We start from the raw sequence: 18,939 nt of genomic DNA, 5'->3' as shown, positions 1-18,939 counted from the left end.
AGCCTGCTATGCTAACTCTCAACCTTGCAGCTTGTAGAACAGCTAGAATAAATTTCATTGCCTTTGTGTACAATATTGGTGATAAGAGATTGCAGATACATCAGATGTTTTGATTAACAAAGCTTGCTTTATAATGGTGCTATGTCTGCCCCATATTTCTAATTTTATCTTTATTAGAAAACTCAGTTAACAAGTAATCAATATCACAGGAAACCTGCAACTACAAATTTCCTTAGTATATGTAAAATGCTGAGATATAGACAGTCCCTGGGTTACATACAACATAGGGACTGTACGTTTGTTCTTAAATTGAATTTGTATGTAAGTTGGAACAGGTACATTATTTTAATAAATGCAATTAGGACAGATGTTTGTCCCAACATATTAAGCAGTGTGGTGTCAGTTACTGTATAAAATCCTCACTGTGAGTTAATTACAAAGCAAAAAAAAAAAAAACTTAGCCAAGACAATAATTAACTTCTGGAGCAAGCTGTTCTCTAATATGCAAAAAGAAACAACTGCAGAGTTTGACTTGGTCATTAAAGAGTTACAAGAGCTTGCGGAGGACCTTAGTCCTTAAAATCACCCATAACCTCAGCTGTGTTTAGCAAAAGATTTCTACTGCAAGTCATGCAAACTGCCCCCTCCCCCATCCAGCCTCTGTCCTACACACAAGCAAGCAGGGAATTCCCTGTTTGTATCTAGGAGTCGTCCGTATGTCAGATGTCCTTAACTTGGGGACTACTTGTATTTTCATGTGCTGAAAAACACACTCCATTACATTTAGTAGTGACAATAGCGGGTAATATTAATAGTGTTTTGACCAGGAAAGAAGAAAAATTGATGTTACCCCAACTGGTTATGTACTATGACAGGCGTGGGTGTTTGTTTCTGTGGTTGGCCCTCTGACAACACCAGGGTCCTTGGCTCGAATCTAAGCCAGGATATTACCTGCATGGAGAATGTTTGTTTCCCAATGTTTGCATGGGTTTCCTCCAAGTACTCCAGTTTCCTCCCACATCCCACAAACATATTTGAAGGTCAATTGGTGACCCCCCTAAAATGTGTTAAGCCAGATACAGGCTTTACAGTTCTGTCACTGGATACAATCTTGACCTTTCTTCATCTTTTACAGTTACAGTAAAACAAATGAGCTCTGTACACACAATTCTATAGAGAGGGGAGGACGAGCAGGAGACATCCCACTGCGTCTTCCACCATTGGATGAAAATGGTCATCCCCACTTGTCTAAATAATGTTAGGGTTGCACTGTACAAACGCTAGATTGGTAATGTCAGTAAACAATCATCTAGAGTTTGTACATAACCTACGGGACCCCTAATTGATTCCATCACAGGTATAGTTGTTGTCTTGACTTTGGACTCTGTACAACACTGCATAATATATTGATACCATACAAATACAATATAATGATAATATATTGTTTGGCAGGTGATCCACACTTCCACATATTTCACTGTGTTTTTGCTGCTACTTATGTCTTTTATATGCTTTTGGGTAGGCTTTCTTTCTGAAATCCCATGATTATGTGCAATTCGTTACTTGTGGATTCTTACGTTTCCACTCTATGAGGTCCAATAAATCTTTTTTTTAAATCTTTATAAGGCATCCCCCTGAAAATAAGCCCTAGAGCATATTTTGGCCTTCCAAAAAAAATAAGACAGTGTCTTATCATCGGGGAAACAGGGTATTCATCATTCATATGTTGAAATCAGTGTTTACACTTTACAATATTTGGTGTTGCTCAGGACGTTACATAAGTCAAACGAGTAGAGGAACACAAATGAGTAGAACAAGAATAACACTAAACACATCAAAAAGACTATTATATAAAATTCAATGCTTATGTAGGATTTTATTGTATATAAGTGTACAATGTAAATGTTAACAGTATTAAGCACCTGCCATTGGGCATTTCTATGTTGCTACAGATTGGGATGTATTACTGAATCATAGGTCTATGTGTTTGCTTTAGGATTATGTGCTATGCAAATTCTTCTCTCTCTTTTGTAGGAGCTAACAAATATCCTGTAATTATTATCAATGCTAATCTCTTCTTCAAATCTGCAGGGTTGAGGAAAGGCCTAGAGTGTCTTGGAGGAGTGCTGCTACGTAGTATATGCTTTGCATTAGGTGCAAGTTTACCTTATGTTTTAGGTTTGGGTTTTATTGCAATCGAGAGATTTATTAGAAGTCTTCTCCTCGACCTCCCTGCTCCAGTGATAATGCTGTTACCTAAGAGAAGATAGGAGGCAATTTTTCAAATAGGGTAAAATAAAACAACACGAACTTGGGAGGACATAGTCGAAGTCTTGGATTTTTACAGCTATAATTGTCCCATTTTGAGAATCCTTTCATTTCTTGTCTTGATGCCGATGGGGTACCAAGTAAAGGTAACATTTCCTCAATGCAGCCAATGAAAGCAGAAAAAAGGACAAAGGTTCTATCCTTTCCCCAGTTACCAAAAGCTACCGACTGAGTTATAACTTGACAAAAAATTGCTCCTGCTGTTTCAGGACTGTGGGATTTGCAAAATTAGCTCCAAAACTCTTTTGTCTGGTAAGCAAACCTGAGTACTAACTTTCACCCAGGTGCTTAGGGCTCTCTTCTGAGCCACACCTGGCCCCAGACTCCAACTCCATCCAGTTTATACTGGCAAACTCCCTTTATTTTGCACTCTGCAGGTGCTGAATAGCCATCTTCAAATCCTAGAAGAGGTATGGAGTGTGTGGCGACCCATTCTTTCCCGGACACTCCAAGCCTGAATCCCAAATAAAGTGCAAATTTGCAGCACCACAATTATTAGTAGCTTTATCCAGGCACTTTAATTCATCTCCCAGGTAAAATAGATGAGATTGTTCACTAAATTGTTCCTGGTATTTCAGGACTGTGGGATTTGCAAAATGTATAAATAAGTAAGAAGTACTACACAGAATTAGGGCGTATCAGTTGTCACAAAATGTTCATTCAATGTTGCACTTTGTTATTGCCGTACTGTTATCTTAAAAAAACAAATCCTATCCTGGTGTCTAATAAAGGGTTTTGGCCACTTGCACAGTCACGAGGTCTCTAATGCACAACAAAAGGTATCAAGAAGGACAATAGCAACTACGTGATAAAGATGGACATTTTATGATGACTGTGTTCTCTGTGAAAATGACATTCACCTTAGCAGGGAAATGAGTAAACAGTAGCTTCTGATGATGATGGTGTTGTGTAATCAAGATTCTTACAATAATCTACTTGTACAATGATAGAGCATGGCAATTATTGATTTTGACACTGATTTAGACATATTTTCAATGGCATTATATTAAACCGCAACTGTTTTGTGTATAGGTTAACAAATAACATGCAGCAGTGATGTGAAACTAATTGGCAGTCAGTCACAGAGTATGCTTACATCAAATGTGCCTACTATAACCTTGAAGAACTTTGGTTTCAGTCAAGGTTTGCATAAATTGTCATATAATTGTAAAAATGTGCTGACATCACACTTTTTCCAAGTTTGATGAAAGATTAAATGTAATGCTAAATGAAGTGTGTCCATATGAGGGCTGATAAAAAATCTGTAACGAAAAATTTGAAATGATACATTTTTTGAAAGCTTACTGGAGTTCTAGGGCCATCTGTAATGTTTGGTGGTGAAGAGGGACAAAGGGTCATGGTGGTGATTCATATGTCTTCCTATATGTCAAGGGAACAATGGATTGGGGGGAATTTTTTCCAGGGGCCAGTAATAATAAAGTTAGTTGGATTGGTGGCTCATCTTGAGTGGAAATGCTTGACCATTAAGGCATCAATCTAAATAGGACCAGTTCAATGATATATGCTAGGTCACAGTTTAGGAACCATGGTTCAAGCAGAAGTTGCTAAGGGTTCCTTGATCAATAAGCCGTTTGTGACTCTCAAATCAGTTTAACAGATTGCAATTATCTTTTGGAAATCTGTACAACTTTCTTTTGGCCATCTGTACCATGCTTCCCAATGACTAACAATGTAAGAGGCATTCTTCCTATTTACCAACATACTAATGTACTGGGAACTGTGAATAAAGTTATAATACAACAGGGGTTCCCTGAAGGCCTGAAAGGTATTTCAAGGGACCCATGTTAAAAAGGTTGAGAAACACTGTGCATGGCATTAAATTGCTACATGTTTGCTGTTAGGATCCTAAGGAGCCATTGGTACATACTCTATTGCAAAGGTATTCCAGATTTCAGACTGCCAAGTACCAACAAGTTCAAATGTTAAAATAAAATAATTTAAAATTGTAAAACCAATTCTTCTCACCACTGATTTAATATGAAAGAGGCATACACAGGAGCATAGCTTTCCACGAGAGCCTTCTGGTATTATGCAAAACGGTTCCCTTGTGGACGATTGTACCCTTGTATAAGCCTCTTTCAAAATAAAGCAATAATTAACAAAAGTGGCTTTACATTTTATTTATTTTTATTTCCAAATGGTTATCTATGTATTTTTTATTTTGCACAATTCCAATTGCAAAGTTTTCTTACTTCTTACTGATATAAGAAGTCAATCTGAATGATAATTATAACATAAAAACTAAATAAACAGGTTTAGCTAAGCATAGATAATCATTTTATACTTGAAAAGAAGAGAAGGAGTACTGTTTTATATTCTTTTTTTACCTTGTTTCAATCAAAATCAAGTCATTCGACTATTGTGAAAGCCAAAATAAAAGATTTTACATATGTACAAGCAAAGACATTTATTGATTTTTAAATCATCAGTGAAAATTATGCTAAATGAAATAGGAAGCCGTAGGCAAACTAGCGCCAAAGAATACAATGTATTTAGTTTTTAATTATTAGGCTTATAAATAAAACTCTAAACAGACAATTTAGCAATAAAAATCATTAGTAAGAGCTGACACTGAGTGAAGTATTCATTGTCTTTAGGGACCAGGGAGACTCTAATTAGGAAACTCAGCCATGCAGTGGGTTATCTCTTTCTACAATGAATTTAAATGAGGCAAGCTTCACATCTTCACTTAGAAACACCTTGGGACACCAAATCTGATTAGGCAAAATACAAATCATTTAAGCTAAAACGAAGGTTAGTGGATAAGGTGACTAGTTAGAAAAATACCTGGAACGCAATAAACACTGATCAACATTGTGACAGTGAGAAACTGCACAGGTACGTGTTTGATGGGAAATTTGGCATACTGCATCATATGTTTAGAATGCAATATTAGGATAGCTATTTAGGTGTACATACAAACATACACACACTAATAGCTGTGGATGGTACAACAAAAAAATTGTGGCAGACCTTGCTAACAACAGCAAAATATAATACAAACAAATGGTATTTTTGATAGATATCAGGCAAACCGTCTGCAGCTTCCTTCCAAGCTTTACGGAGGCCAACTCCTCAACAACTATCCCCCAACACCAGAAATATGGATAATTTATATACTGTATATGGTCCAAAATGGCCTTACGGCCATTTATTATATAACTTTTTATTAACAACATTCACATCATATTAACATTATAACATTACAATACCGTATATTAATTTAACCAATCAGGTTGTAGGTCCTCAAAGACATTACCCACTTCACCACCATCAACAAGGAATCTGTGCCACCAATGCTATAACTGGTTAATGGCCACAATTCCACCCCCTTGGGAATGTTATCAATTACTCTCAGACTATCCTTGTGCCCAATTTCTACACACTTGCTGGTAAAGCTCTACACTTATAGGACCTCCATACCAAAGTTTCCAACAACTGCCTCACATTATTAATGCACTGCCATTTAGGGTCTCAAACCACCAAACCCATGATGCACCCAGACAAACCCATCACAACACCAAATCCTAAATGAAAGGGAAGGAGAGTGGGAAGTTCATACCCTGCTATCCAGATCCCTGACCTCACCTTCTATCTCCACCACCCTATATACCTTATCCCAATCCCCATTTAACCCCCTTAACCAATCAAATTCCTGAACTTCTTCCTCCCTGCCCCAAACTTAACCCCACTCTGTCTTTTCTGCCTTCTCACCCGTTTATATAATCTCTTTAATTATTTCTGTAATCTCTTTAAAATCTTTTTGTAATGCGAGTGCAATCGTTATGACTAATGATGAATTTACATCACTGAATGATGTAATTGATGTGGAGTTAATTCTAGGGTTGTAAAAAAGCTTATTTTACGTGTGTTAATTTACGTACATGTGTTCTGTGATTACATAAACACTTTGACTCATTTTGCATGCATGTTGCGCCCTCATATTTGATTGAGGGGACAAGAAATAGGATAAGTCTCACACCTATTTCTCTCCTTAGGCAAAATTACCATGTGACCATTGTATTGTGGGTTACCACATGTGTTTTTGTTTCCTATATCCTAGAGTTCAGCTTTCCAAATTCTACCTGGGATAAAAACTTTGAAGGGTGGAATCTTGTGGCACTAGTAGTCCTAAGCTAGGTACACACTTTCAATAATTATCGTTAGAAAACAAACGATTATGACTGATCAACAATTATGCACGATTATACTTGAACAATGGTATTGTGCACAATTCTGTACATGCTGTACCGATACGATTGTTCAGATATAATCCACCAATAGTGTACACACGCTAGATACAATCGTTTGAACGATGCAGGGAGTGGCATGTATTGCAGTGGAGAAAGTATATTGCAGACACATGCACGATGACTGAACGACTGTACACACGATAGATAGTGAAGGATCGTCGGCCAATCAGATCCGCTGTGCTGGTCGTTCATTTCCTACACTAATCCTCGTTCGTCGGGGTCGTTGGTCACTTTTTTTTATAAATGATTTTTGGCCAATCGTTCATTCGTCGGTCATTCATTGTTCGTTTCCAAGGATAAATATTGGACGTGTGTACGCAGCTTTAGGGAGTTTAATCCTTGTTTTCCTGGAATTCTTTTTTAGAATTGAAAATTCCTTAAAATAACACCTAAATATGGCTTTAAATTCATGAAATTGGAATCTAACTCTATACTAATCTCAGGATCAACTTATCGGGTAATTTATTACACGACACAGGCGGGGTGACAAGACCCATATGATAGTACAGTGCAGGTAAAGGTACATTTATGGAGACATCACAGTCTTTTAGACTTTTGATGTCTCATCCACCCCCTGCCCTCAATCCAAGTAAAGGTCAGAAGAGGTAGTGCTAGACGTGTATTGAAGTAAAAGGGTTACATTACTGCCACTCACTTCTAACTAGAATAACAGAAGCTTCTAAACAATTTTACAACAAGTTCTTGGCTGCTACTGCAGCTGGTTTTGTTAATATTCTACATAAGGGGATAGAAATCATACTTTATAAAGATTCACACAATTGAAATGTTCCTCTGGTCCTACTTTGCAGTCACTGATAGCTAGTGCATAAACAAACACATTTTTTAACAGTTTTTTAAATAAAGAACAAAACAACACATGGCTTGCCTAAAGATAAGAAAAGGCTTTTGTTTTCTGCCATTTAGGATTAGGAATGTCATTTTTACACAAGCTCCAAGGTGAAATAGTAATTTTTTATGTTTCTCTCATTCTTCAGCTCTCTCTCTCTCTCTCTCTTGCTATAAATCTCTTGCTGCCCAAGATATTTTAAAGTTTGTTACACACTTTACATGAGGACACACCACCACTTACTGGTGGCCAACAATAATGCACAAAAGGTAATTTAAGAGAAAGTGACCCATTTATACCCACTCAAAAGTAGAAAACATTTTAACCTATAAAAGGGGGGTAACAAGATATACAGACCCAGCCCACATGATTTTAACGTATTACCTGTATTTTTAGGTAAAAAAAAAAGTTGATACTCGGCTTATATTCAAATATATATGGCATTTAGTATATTAAAATGCTTTTGTTATGTTGATAATAAAGTTTAAATTTCATTGATATGCTTTGTTAAAATATCTAATCAGAGAGGAATTTACATTGTTAACATTAATTACTGTGGCTCTTGCCTTTGCAGCTGAATCTCGTCCAGAACCCTATCTGCATGGAGTTTGCAGGTTCCTTCAGTGTTTGTGTTTGTTTCCTCCTTCATTTCATAAAACATGCAGTTAAGTTAAATGCCTTCCTCACACTGACTTTAGACTGTATTAAAGACATAGGACTACAGTACTAACATTAGATCGTGAGCTCCTTTGAGGAACAGCTAGTAATATGACTATGGACTTTGTAAAGCACTACATAATATTATTATTATTATTATTATTATTATTATTATTATTATTAAAAAACAGGATTTATATAGCGCCAACATATTAGAAAGCGATGTACATTAAATATAATATGTCAGCGCTATATAAATACTAGTTGATATTAAGAAGAAATAATACTGTTGTTACAAATTGGCCATGTTGATAAGTAGTAGAAAATAGCTTGCAGTGCTGCGTGTTTTTAACAGAGAAATTCAGGATTTAACTGTTGTAGGCATTATATAGATATACTGAGTGGCTGAGAACCAAGCATAGGACTTAATTACAGTCCACATACTGATGCAGCCATTGTGAAGAAATTACTCTATCTGGGGAAGATGTCAGTCTACCACTGATGAAAACAAAAGAGTATGTTGCCAAGAAAGCAATTCACTGGGAGACAGTACAGAATAAACAGCGCATCTGTTAATTAACAGGTCACGGAATGTTCATGAGGGTGCTGGAGTTACACAAAGTTTATTTAATATGCCATAGAGTTTTCACTACATTTAAATAAGCCAAGAACACTTAGGGGTATTTTTATTAATAATTATCTGATGCTAATAATTCTTTTTACAAGTTAAATATTTATTGATGTCTATTCTCACCAGCCCTCTACATCTTTAAATAGAAAAAAATGTATTATGGATTATGGGTTTGGCACAGTTTGGGTTTGCAGCAAACTTGTGTTCGCTGCTTGATGTGAACTAATGTAAACATTCACAAGCTGCTAACATCAAATTGATTCCTATGGTGACGATTGGAAAACTGCCGGGCTATGTTGCTGGATGAAATATTTCACTTACTTCTGCTGCACAAGACATCAACCACTTTTACCTTCTCAGCTAAACACATAAGGTATTGTGGGAGCATTGAAAAGGACAATCACATTAATGAAATTAGACATTGGCCTGATGTAATAATGCTCTCCAAGAGGAAACAGCAAACTTGGAATGGATCTGGTTCAGGATTAAAAACATTTGCCAACAAAAAACAAATTACTTTTAAGAAATCCATACCGAGTTTGCTGGATCACCCACAAATGAAAGTGTATCTTCTCCAGCCTTGGAGAGCTTTAATATATCAGGCCCATTGTATCATTCAAAAAATTCAAACTCTTTTACCACAACAATGTTTAACCGTTAGAAAAAATTACCTACTGTTTTTGTAAATGTGTTAAAATATTTCATTCATTTACACTTTGTAGGAGGGACAGCTTGCAAATGGGGAAGAAAACAATGTAACAAGTTTATAATCAAATATTATTATTGATATCAGACCCTATCAGGCATTAGGCCTTTGGGTATAAGCCCCCACTTCTCTTCATGTCCATACCAGGCCCACTGAATTCCGGAGCAGATCTCCTCTGGTCCAGAGATAAGAAAGTCCCCAGATTTCCAACACCTCTGCCAGGGAGAGTACTGGAGCACAAAGTATTCATAAATTGAACCTGGAAAAAAAATATATACATGTGCAGTATACATAAAATACATATATTTTTAACTAACATTTAGCTTGATAAGGTCAAGTGTTGTCTGAAGATCAGGTCCCATCCAGCAGCAGCAATTTCTGCAGCATAATGACCGAAGTTCTACTGGTACTTTAGTGTACAGCTTTGTTTACAACTGACCCATTGACAAATTCAACAATCCCCCCTAAATAAACATTCATATGCCACCCAATGGTGCTGATTCACAACATTTTTCCATAATTTACAGATTTTCTATTTGAATCCAATACGAAAATTTGGGTAAAATTTAGAAAGTCTTGGGTAAAACAATTTGAAAACAAACCGTATATTGTGAACTATACCTTGACTTAATATATAAATGTTTGTAAATTTGCATAGAAAAAGTACACAATCACTTGTTTTCAATGATCAAGCAAATTAGTTATAAATATCCCCCAAGTAAAAAAAAGTTTTTTTTTATAGTTATCTAGAATTTAGAAATACAATTATTAAGACAAAGAAATCTCCAGTAAGTGTACTCTACTGAACCATCATTACCATGCACTGTAAACGATTATTGTTTAATTTGTTGGTTGGCCTGCCCACCCTAACCAGATATCGTAGATTTACTTTTTTGACAATAACAGGCTTTTGGAAATTGCCTTTTTGACAGTCCTAAATCAGTTTACAATGACAATACAACATGAACATTTTACATTTGTTAGGGTGATATAATATTGAACAAACTTTATTTTCTTTTTCACTGAAGTAAGTAAATCTCGTTAATTAGTTTTTTAATTTATAAAGAAATCAATTTACATTATACTTGAGAGAGAGAGAGAGTTAATATAAGGAAGCGCTCCTCAAAGCCACTGTATGAATCTCCAGCTGTTAGAACTAGAAAATAGTTTCACCTGGATATGTTTTAATTTTCTTTCTTTTTTGGTACATATGTATTCTAGGCTCACAATCACATATGGATGCAAGTCACAGCTGCTTGCAAATACTTGTACATGTAGCTGTCACTTGTGGCGATTGGGACTTCATTAATTACTGTGACAAATGTAGGCAGGTTTCATAGGGAATGGCTACCACACTTGTAACAGGTTAATTACATGTAATTTTGATCTGTAGTCCCAAGTGTGCAGTGCCTCTATAACAGTCTGTGCAGTCCAGGTATAAAATAGGAGATATAAAGCCTGGGAACCTGTCATGCTTGGTTTTATAACAACTTAAAGGCCAAATATTATAATCCTTTTACAATGAGTAGGCTTAATTCCTATACATGTATTTTCTATTCTTTTCTTACATGAGTATGGGTTTCAGTTTGGGATTGTGACCACCAGAATTAAACCCTGTATATATTCACCAATGCTTCCATCTTCTTCCCTCTTCTCATCTGTTTCAATCTGCAGCCATCTTGATTAACTGGGCTGCAATTATTTATTTCCCACACAGGCATGGGGGACCTGGTACCAAGTCAATATGTCCCAGTCATCTAAGCTACTGGCACGCATTCGCAGCTTAGCAATTTTGACATTTGGAGGGAGCAGTCACGTAAGGCACGTGATTATGTTTTATTGCAGAGGGGACATTGACTGCAATAAAAACCCGCCTGATCCCATAGAGTGGAAATTTAGTCAGAAAAGTGATACTTTTTCAACTAATTGACTTTGCACCCAGCCTGTCACAATGCAGTTTTAGGAAACCAATCAATGGGATATCAATGCATGACTAGTTGGCTAGGATGTTCACTAAAGCATTACACACGTCTTCCCCCAAATCCGCTTGCCATCCACACTCCTTCTCAAAATAAAATAAGCCACCACACACATTTTTCTGGATTTGATGTCAAAGCTTCTTTATCGTCACACCCCTTTCTTTAAGACATAACACAAAAATGGCAACATCAATATAAACATAAGAGCTGCAAACATTGATTAATTTGTCATGCCTAATCCTTACCCCTTTCCAATTTCAATATACATCAGTATAATATTATTATAGACAAACTATCTGTTACTCTCTTTCCGGTTCCAGGTCCTCGAAGCCAATGCTCACACAACTACGCTGCTTGGGGTCTGCCGTCTTAGGAACAAAGTCCCTATTGGCAGCCCCTTACCTATCACCTAAACATAAAACTAACAACCTAACTTTAGAATAAACTAACGCACCTGTTTAATCAAACCGCCAAATGATGCCCCTCAAGGACCTCAACCACCCTCTATTAACATCTAAAAAAACTGCAATTCACCAACATTGGGCAGGCAGGATGGTAGCTCATTCTCTTGCCACTCCTTGGATAACCCTTCACTTCCTGCCTGATCTCAATTTTCTCCTTATCATTCTTCACCCCTTTTTCAAACTTCCACCATTTCTCCGATGCTTATCCTGATTGATCTCTTGTTCCTTTCTCCCTATTAACTCTCTACTGACGTGCTTCCCCTAGCAACTTTTCATGCCAGCCTTCCACCTAACTTCCTTCACTTGTCTGCTCCGGGCCAGACTTTTCACCACACTGTAACTGTGCTAAAATTAGAAAGTTCACTCAATTTACCTATGTAATTCTCTGCAGACACGGCAATTACTAAACACATCAACAGGACCTATAGGAGGGCATTTGTAGTGTTCTTCCTGAATGTGATAATATCTTTCAATAACCACATTTTGATTTCCAAAGCTAGGGAGTAGATTCTAATTCATTTGTATATGGTGACAATAAAACTTTAAGTCTGTCTGCTTCAAGCTCCAAAATGACTTGTTTAGCAAGCCAATTATGCACTATTTTACTTCTAAAAGAAAAAAATTGAAAAAGCTTTGTTGATAGTGTTTGTACGTTCGTATCTTTATCGGCTGAATAGCCCTCATAATTAATCTGTTATAAAATGTATTGCTGTCTCCTTCATTTTGGTCCCCTCTGCTCTTTGATTTTAAGATGAATATGCAGTTAGTTTTCTCTATTGATTGTGAATAAATCTGTTCAATTTTCAACCTGGGATTCAGCTTAGGGGCCATAATCTGAATGAACATCTGCCTTTTATTGATCCTTCCAATACAAAATTGCTCATGTCTAGACGAGAATAAAATAGCAAAGCTCTGTTATAGCAACAATAATAATATAACTCGAGATGCACTTTCTTTGCCAATATCTCCTTTATCATCATCAAGTACTTATTATGAACTGTTCAGAAAACAGTTTGAAAGTACTTACATGGAGGTGTACAGAATTTTGCCAATACTGTTCTTAAAACTTTAATTATAGGGCATAGCTGAATCTATTAAACCAATAAAAAAAATTCAATCATTAAAAAAAGAAGAGTTTCCAAAAAGAGTTTCATTTAAGATGATATTATCATCCCTCATCCTAACCTTTGACAGTTAGGAAGGTGTCACTTTTTGGTTGAACACATTCAAACCATTTTTTAGGTTAAACCAGACTTCTCAAATTTTTTAAGGTCTTGGGGAACCCCTACTAAAACCATAGGACTGGAACACTGTACATTGGTGGTTAATAGAAAGAATGCCCACTTAAAGCAGTCCTATCACCACAATTTTTACTTTATATAAGAAAAAAATAGTTATTTTTTGTTATTTTTAATTAATACCTTAAAAAAAAGAAAATCCCCTTTCCTTCTGTGCATGTGCATGCGCAAAAGAGACTTTTCTGTCCTTGAAAAAACAAAGATACCAATCTTACGCATGCGGACAGATCCATACTTTCTCCTTTTACAAATACAGCAGCATCTGACACCTCATATAGCACCTGCTCAGTGCGAGATCAGGTGACGTAGGCAGAAGGAAGAAACCAACAAAAATGGCTGCGCCCCGCACATCCTCCTCGGTGGGACAAAGCAAAAAAATGGGATAATACAGGACTGCTTGGAAGACAGTTTTAGGGGGATCAACAGATCTGCAAAAGTAAAGGTGTCATTTTTTTTTTTTCACATTAGTTCCACTTTAAACTTTAACTTTGGTTGCTGACTGACTCTGCCAAGTGGCACAGAGGTCATTATCATATGGAAGGTTAATCAGTTAAAGGAACCCCTAGCAGCTTCCGGAGGAACCATATATTTTCATGGAACCGTGACTCAGCATATGAAGTATAAAAAAAAAAAGTAAATGTAAAAAAAAAAAATGTGAATCTACACAAAGATGGAAATAATTTCTTCAAATTAAATAAAGCTGCAATGAATGTATCTAATAACTAATAGTAATATAGTCTAATAGTACTGTATTCTATTTTCTTTTACACCGCCCTTTTCATTGTATTACATATGGCTTTACCAAGCCTTTAATTCATTTTCATGTTACACCCTTATGTCAAACTGAGCTAAACCCTATATAACTTGTGAAGCTGCCATTGTATACTGAATAACAATCCTCCTAAGTACAGTAGATATTTTTCAAAGTATTATATTAATTATAGGTCAGGATTTCTTGTTCTTTCCCCAAGAGCAGACAAATAAAGAAAAAGGCGCAAGAAAAATGAAAACAGTAAAGTACAACATGCAATTAGATATGCAGAATGATTGCTTAGATAGGAGAGTTTATGTAATTTACTGCAACAGGAGCTAGCAGAACAATTATTTTAACTTAATGGAACAGAACACAAGCTTTAATACTGCGGTAAAACAAATGTGCTTTTGAGAATAAAAAAGATTTCTGTAAACAGTTTATTTTACTTAAAGCCCATCTCCAGGGAAAACTATTTTTCTGCTACTCCTACCTCCCATCCCCTTTAACCCATCCCATGGCGGTTTAGTTATACTCCCCCAAATTCTCCTTCTGGGTTCCTTGCCAGTGCCGCTACCATGTGCAGGGGACTGCAAAGCCGAATGTATATGACCTGGCCATTACCTGACAGTCCCCTTGTGAAGACTTTTATCTCTTCTAGATGCTAAGAGGCCCCCATACAGTTGGACAGCTATTAGAAAATGTCCATATCATGCAACAAGGATATAAACAGCCAGACCCTAGTACTATGCCAGGAAAAGGAAGGAAGTCAAAAGATTCAGATATTAACTCCAGGTTGGTTTAATGTGTATGACTGAAACTTCTGACACCAAAAGATGAACTTTTCATTCAGGCAATGGGCATTCTTAATCTTAAAGCCCTATTTTTTTGCCAAATCTTCCAACTCTTGCATAGCCTCCTCGCCATCCCAACCCAACCCACTGGATCAAACACCAGTGAAGGAAGATTTGCACACCTTAATCCACCACCCAGGTCCATTTCTTGTCAGGAGGACTGCTACAGAGGCTTCTATGCTAAGCAGCTTCCTTCTTCCTCTGTTGCTGAAAAAGGCCTCTCTCCAGGCAGTCAATAGGAAGTGAGTACAATATTTTTATTAGACAGTATTACCATAGTGCCAACATATTACGCAGCACTGCAGATTATCAAACATGTATTAGTGTGGACACCAGAGGAAGGACTGCATTGAGAGGTAAAAAGAAGAAGAAAGAAAATGGTGCTAAGGCAGAGGTCCCCAACTCCCGTCTGACAAGTGGGCCGCGTTTCTAGCTGATGCACCCACCAGGTCAGGAGAAGGACTCCGCTTAGGGGGGTGCATCGACCAGAGCCGCAGACCATGTCTTCCAAAAACATTGCAGGCTCAAGGTGGTGGGAGGATTGTGTCTCTGGACAAAACCTGCCCACACTGGGAGAGTTCTGGCATCATGACGTCACTCTGGGGGGAAGTTTCTTCCACTGTGAGTGACACACGGCTCCCTGCGCATCCGTGGTCCCCAACATGCAAAAGGTTGGGGACCAGTGGGCTAAAGCACCATGTGACCACTACTTTAAGGGAGCAAAAACAGACTTTAGATGGGTAAGTGATTGCAGCTAGGGCTAGCTAAAGTTTAGATATGCATAGCCTCCCTTTAATGTAACAGCATGGTTTCATGTGAGTAGATGCTACAAACTCTCTACACTTCACCATCAGCTTTTTTATACACTTTTGCACTAAACCATTGACACCCTCCCTTACCTGATAAAGACCTGTGAAAATCTGTAACCTGTTTTTTGGCTCTCTCAGTATTGAGGCCATGCACAGGTTAAAGGGAGCACCAGGTGCTTTAGGGAGGTGCCTTGTGCTTTAATATATTAGGATGCAAGTAAAGAAGTGTCGCCATTCTGTAATGTCACCAAAGGAGTCTGGCCATTCCTGCTCTGACAACATGATATATATCCATGAAGACATGTTGGAAGAAGACGAAGTCTGTGTTAATATCATTCCTACACAAAAGCAATCCAAGTAAATGCAGTGCAAATATATTAGCTGGTGTGAAAGGGGACTCTGTCTATTTCATTTTTTATTGAAAATGTACCTAATATGATAGCCTTGTGCTAAATTGTGATAAATGTGAGTCTAAAAAGAGGGAGTGGGGACAATATGAAATATATTAGCTGCAAGATACAGTTAAGGCATATCTATATTACATATATATGTATAATATCAGGCTTGTATGGACCACACAGTGGCACCAGCAAGTCTAACATGCAGTTATATTAGAGTAAAAATGTCATCTTTAATGTGATGATTATAATGCATAATGCACTGTAAAGGTAACCTGTATGAAGAAAATACATAGATTGTCATTGTCAATGTTTCTATTTGAAAATGGTGGTCATATCGTGTGTTGTTTAGGCACTGAATGTAGTAATCTCTGAGTAATGGTCCTAGAACAAATATGCAGAACTGTAGTTATCAATGACTGCAGTAGCAGCCTGATTGTTCCAGGTCAATAACACAAAGCATTAAGACCAGAGACAGTCCAGTAGCAAGCATTTTCAAAACATCCAGTCAGTGATTGTAGCCTTTATATTTCAGACTTCTTTATTGATAAATTTGAAATTTAAAGAGAATCTGCCATTAAGGTAATGTGATATTTGTTTTAAAGAGCCATACTGGTCTGGATGTATCATGGCAGTGAAATCACATGAATTGAAGCTAAATTATTTGTTTACTTGTATTTATATAGCATTGACATATTACGCAGCACTGTACAAAGTCCAAAAGTCATGTCACTAGCTGTCCCTCAAAGGGGCTCACACTCTAACATCCGTACAATTGTCTTATGTCATTGACACAGTATAAGGCCAAATTTTGGCAGGGTAGCAAATTAACCTAACTGGATGTTTTTGGGATATGGGAGGAAATTAGAGTGAATAGAGAAAATCCATGCAATTACAGGGAGAACTTACAAACTCCTTGCAGGTCAACTCCCTGTCCTGCGCAAGATTTGAACTTGTGACCTAGCGTTGAAAAAGGCTGGGATGCCCTGTTTCCTAACCCCCTTGGTGGTATTCCCGAGTGTGGCTTGGGGTAAAGAAACATGCCAAAAACGCTAACCTCGAGCCACACTCGGGGTAGCTGAAAAAAAGAATAAAAACTACTTACCTGGTCCCATCGGTGTCCTCCGGTATCCTGCTCATTCGTGCCTGTCCTCAGACCACGTCTTATGTCTTTGATCTTCTGCCGGCGAGTGCATTGACGTTTCCGGGGAGTTCCAGGTGACGTTGGTGCATGCGTCAGTGGGTGCAGGAGGCGCGGTGGGAAAATAAAATGATTTTGTATTGGATTCATTACCCAATAACTGTATTGAATCCAATACAAATGAATCATTAAATCATATGTATATATATAGATATATATATATAATTTTATTATATATATATTATATATGCTATGTACAGTTATATTACAGGTTTTAGTATTTTGTTGAACCCTTATTGTAACAGATTTTTGTGTTTTCTTTATTCAAAGTTTATTAATAAATTTAATAAATATTAGACATATCTTGGTGAGTTATGAGAATTATAGGCCTACAACGTAAAATAAATTTCCATGCAAAACAATGTACGGCTTTTGGCATACATACAGACCGAATTAGACCGCCAGGGGTGTTAAAGCAGACCATTGCTGAACTCTAAATTCTAAAAGATGCCTATTACCCGGATGTAAAGCTGATCTTTGGGTTGTAGTGAGTCTTATAAGAAAAAAGCATGTAGATAACACAGTGTGACAAGTTGTGTTACAATTAGCAGAATATTTGAGCTACATCCTCATTCTGGGTCAGTGATTCAGAAAGTTGAAGGTTGTATCTTAGAACCCGGTCCCTGTTAAGTACTAGCATGTGACATAATGAATAGCTAATTTATTATATTACTTTGCCTCTTGAATCACTGGATCAAATGCTTTGTATTTCCAACATTGCTATATTAGTAGTTTCATTATGAAAATCTCTGTCCTTGTGTAAAGTCCTCAGTAAGATTTATTTTTAAACCATATTCTCAGTGTCTCCCTTTACTTTGGTTCACATGAATCCAACCAAAGATCCTGTAAGACCTGAAAGTGCTACAAACAGTCTCCGGAGAAACCCACTGCTAGAATAGAGCACTCTGTAGTTTCGGCAAACAGCTTTCCCCGAATAAATTAGAATGAGAATCACACCGGTCTCATTGTAATAAATAAATGATGGAAGTTATTTGTACTTTTGTTATGTGACAGTAGCTGTATTCTCTGCTAACTAAATTGATGACATGAGTCATAGGAACTTGTACTTTAAACTGGAATTTAAATATTAAAAGAAAAACTGTTAAGATCAAGCTGGTGGAGTGTAATACCTTAGGGTGCTGCACAGTTTTTGGAGTACGGAAAGCCCGATGTTATGTGGATGCTGTCCCCAGCTAAATAGAAAAGCTGTAAATCAGCTTCTAAAAGACAGCTGCAAAGCCATAGGATATTATTACAGGTAGTCCCCGAGTTACATACGAAATAGGGACTGTAGGTTTGTTCTTAAGTTGAAGTCAGAACAGGTACATTATTACATATTTTAATAAATGCAATTAGGACAGACGTTTGTCTCAGCATATTATTAGGCAGCATGGTGTCAGTTGCTGTATAAAATCCTTACTGTGAGTTAATTACAAACAAAGCAAATAAAAAAAAACTTTATGGAGCCTAGACATTCATTAACTTCTGGAGAAAGGACTGCTTTGATGCTGTGCAAAAAGAAACAACTGCAGAGTTTGTCTTGGTCTTTAAAGAGTTATGAGATGTTGCAGAAGAGATCAGTCCCTAAGATCACCCACAACCTAAGCTGTTTAGATGTTTAGCAAAAGATTTCCTAATGCAAACCGCCCCCTCCCCCATCAAGCCTCCATCCTTCACATGAGTGAGCAGGGAAGCCCCGTTTGTATCTAGGAGTCGTCTGTATGCTGGATGTCCTTAACTCG

Source organism: Pyxicephalus adspersus, chromosome 2, assembly GCF_032062135.1.
Source record: "Pyxicephalus adspersus chromosome 2, UCB_Pads_2.0, whole genome shotgun sequence".
Classification (NCBI taxonomy): domain Eukaryota; kingdom Metazoa; phylum Chordata; class Amphibia; order Anura; family Pyxicephalidae; genus Pyxicephalus; species Pyxicephalus adspersus.
This window is presented reverse-complemented; position numbering follows the sequence as displayed.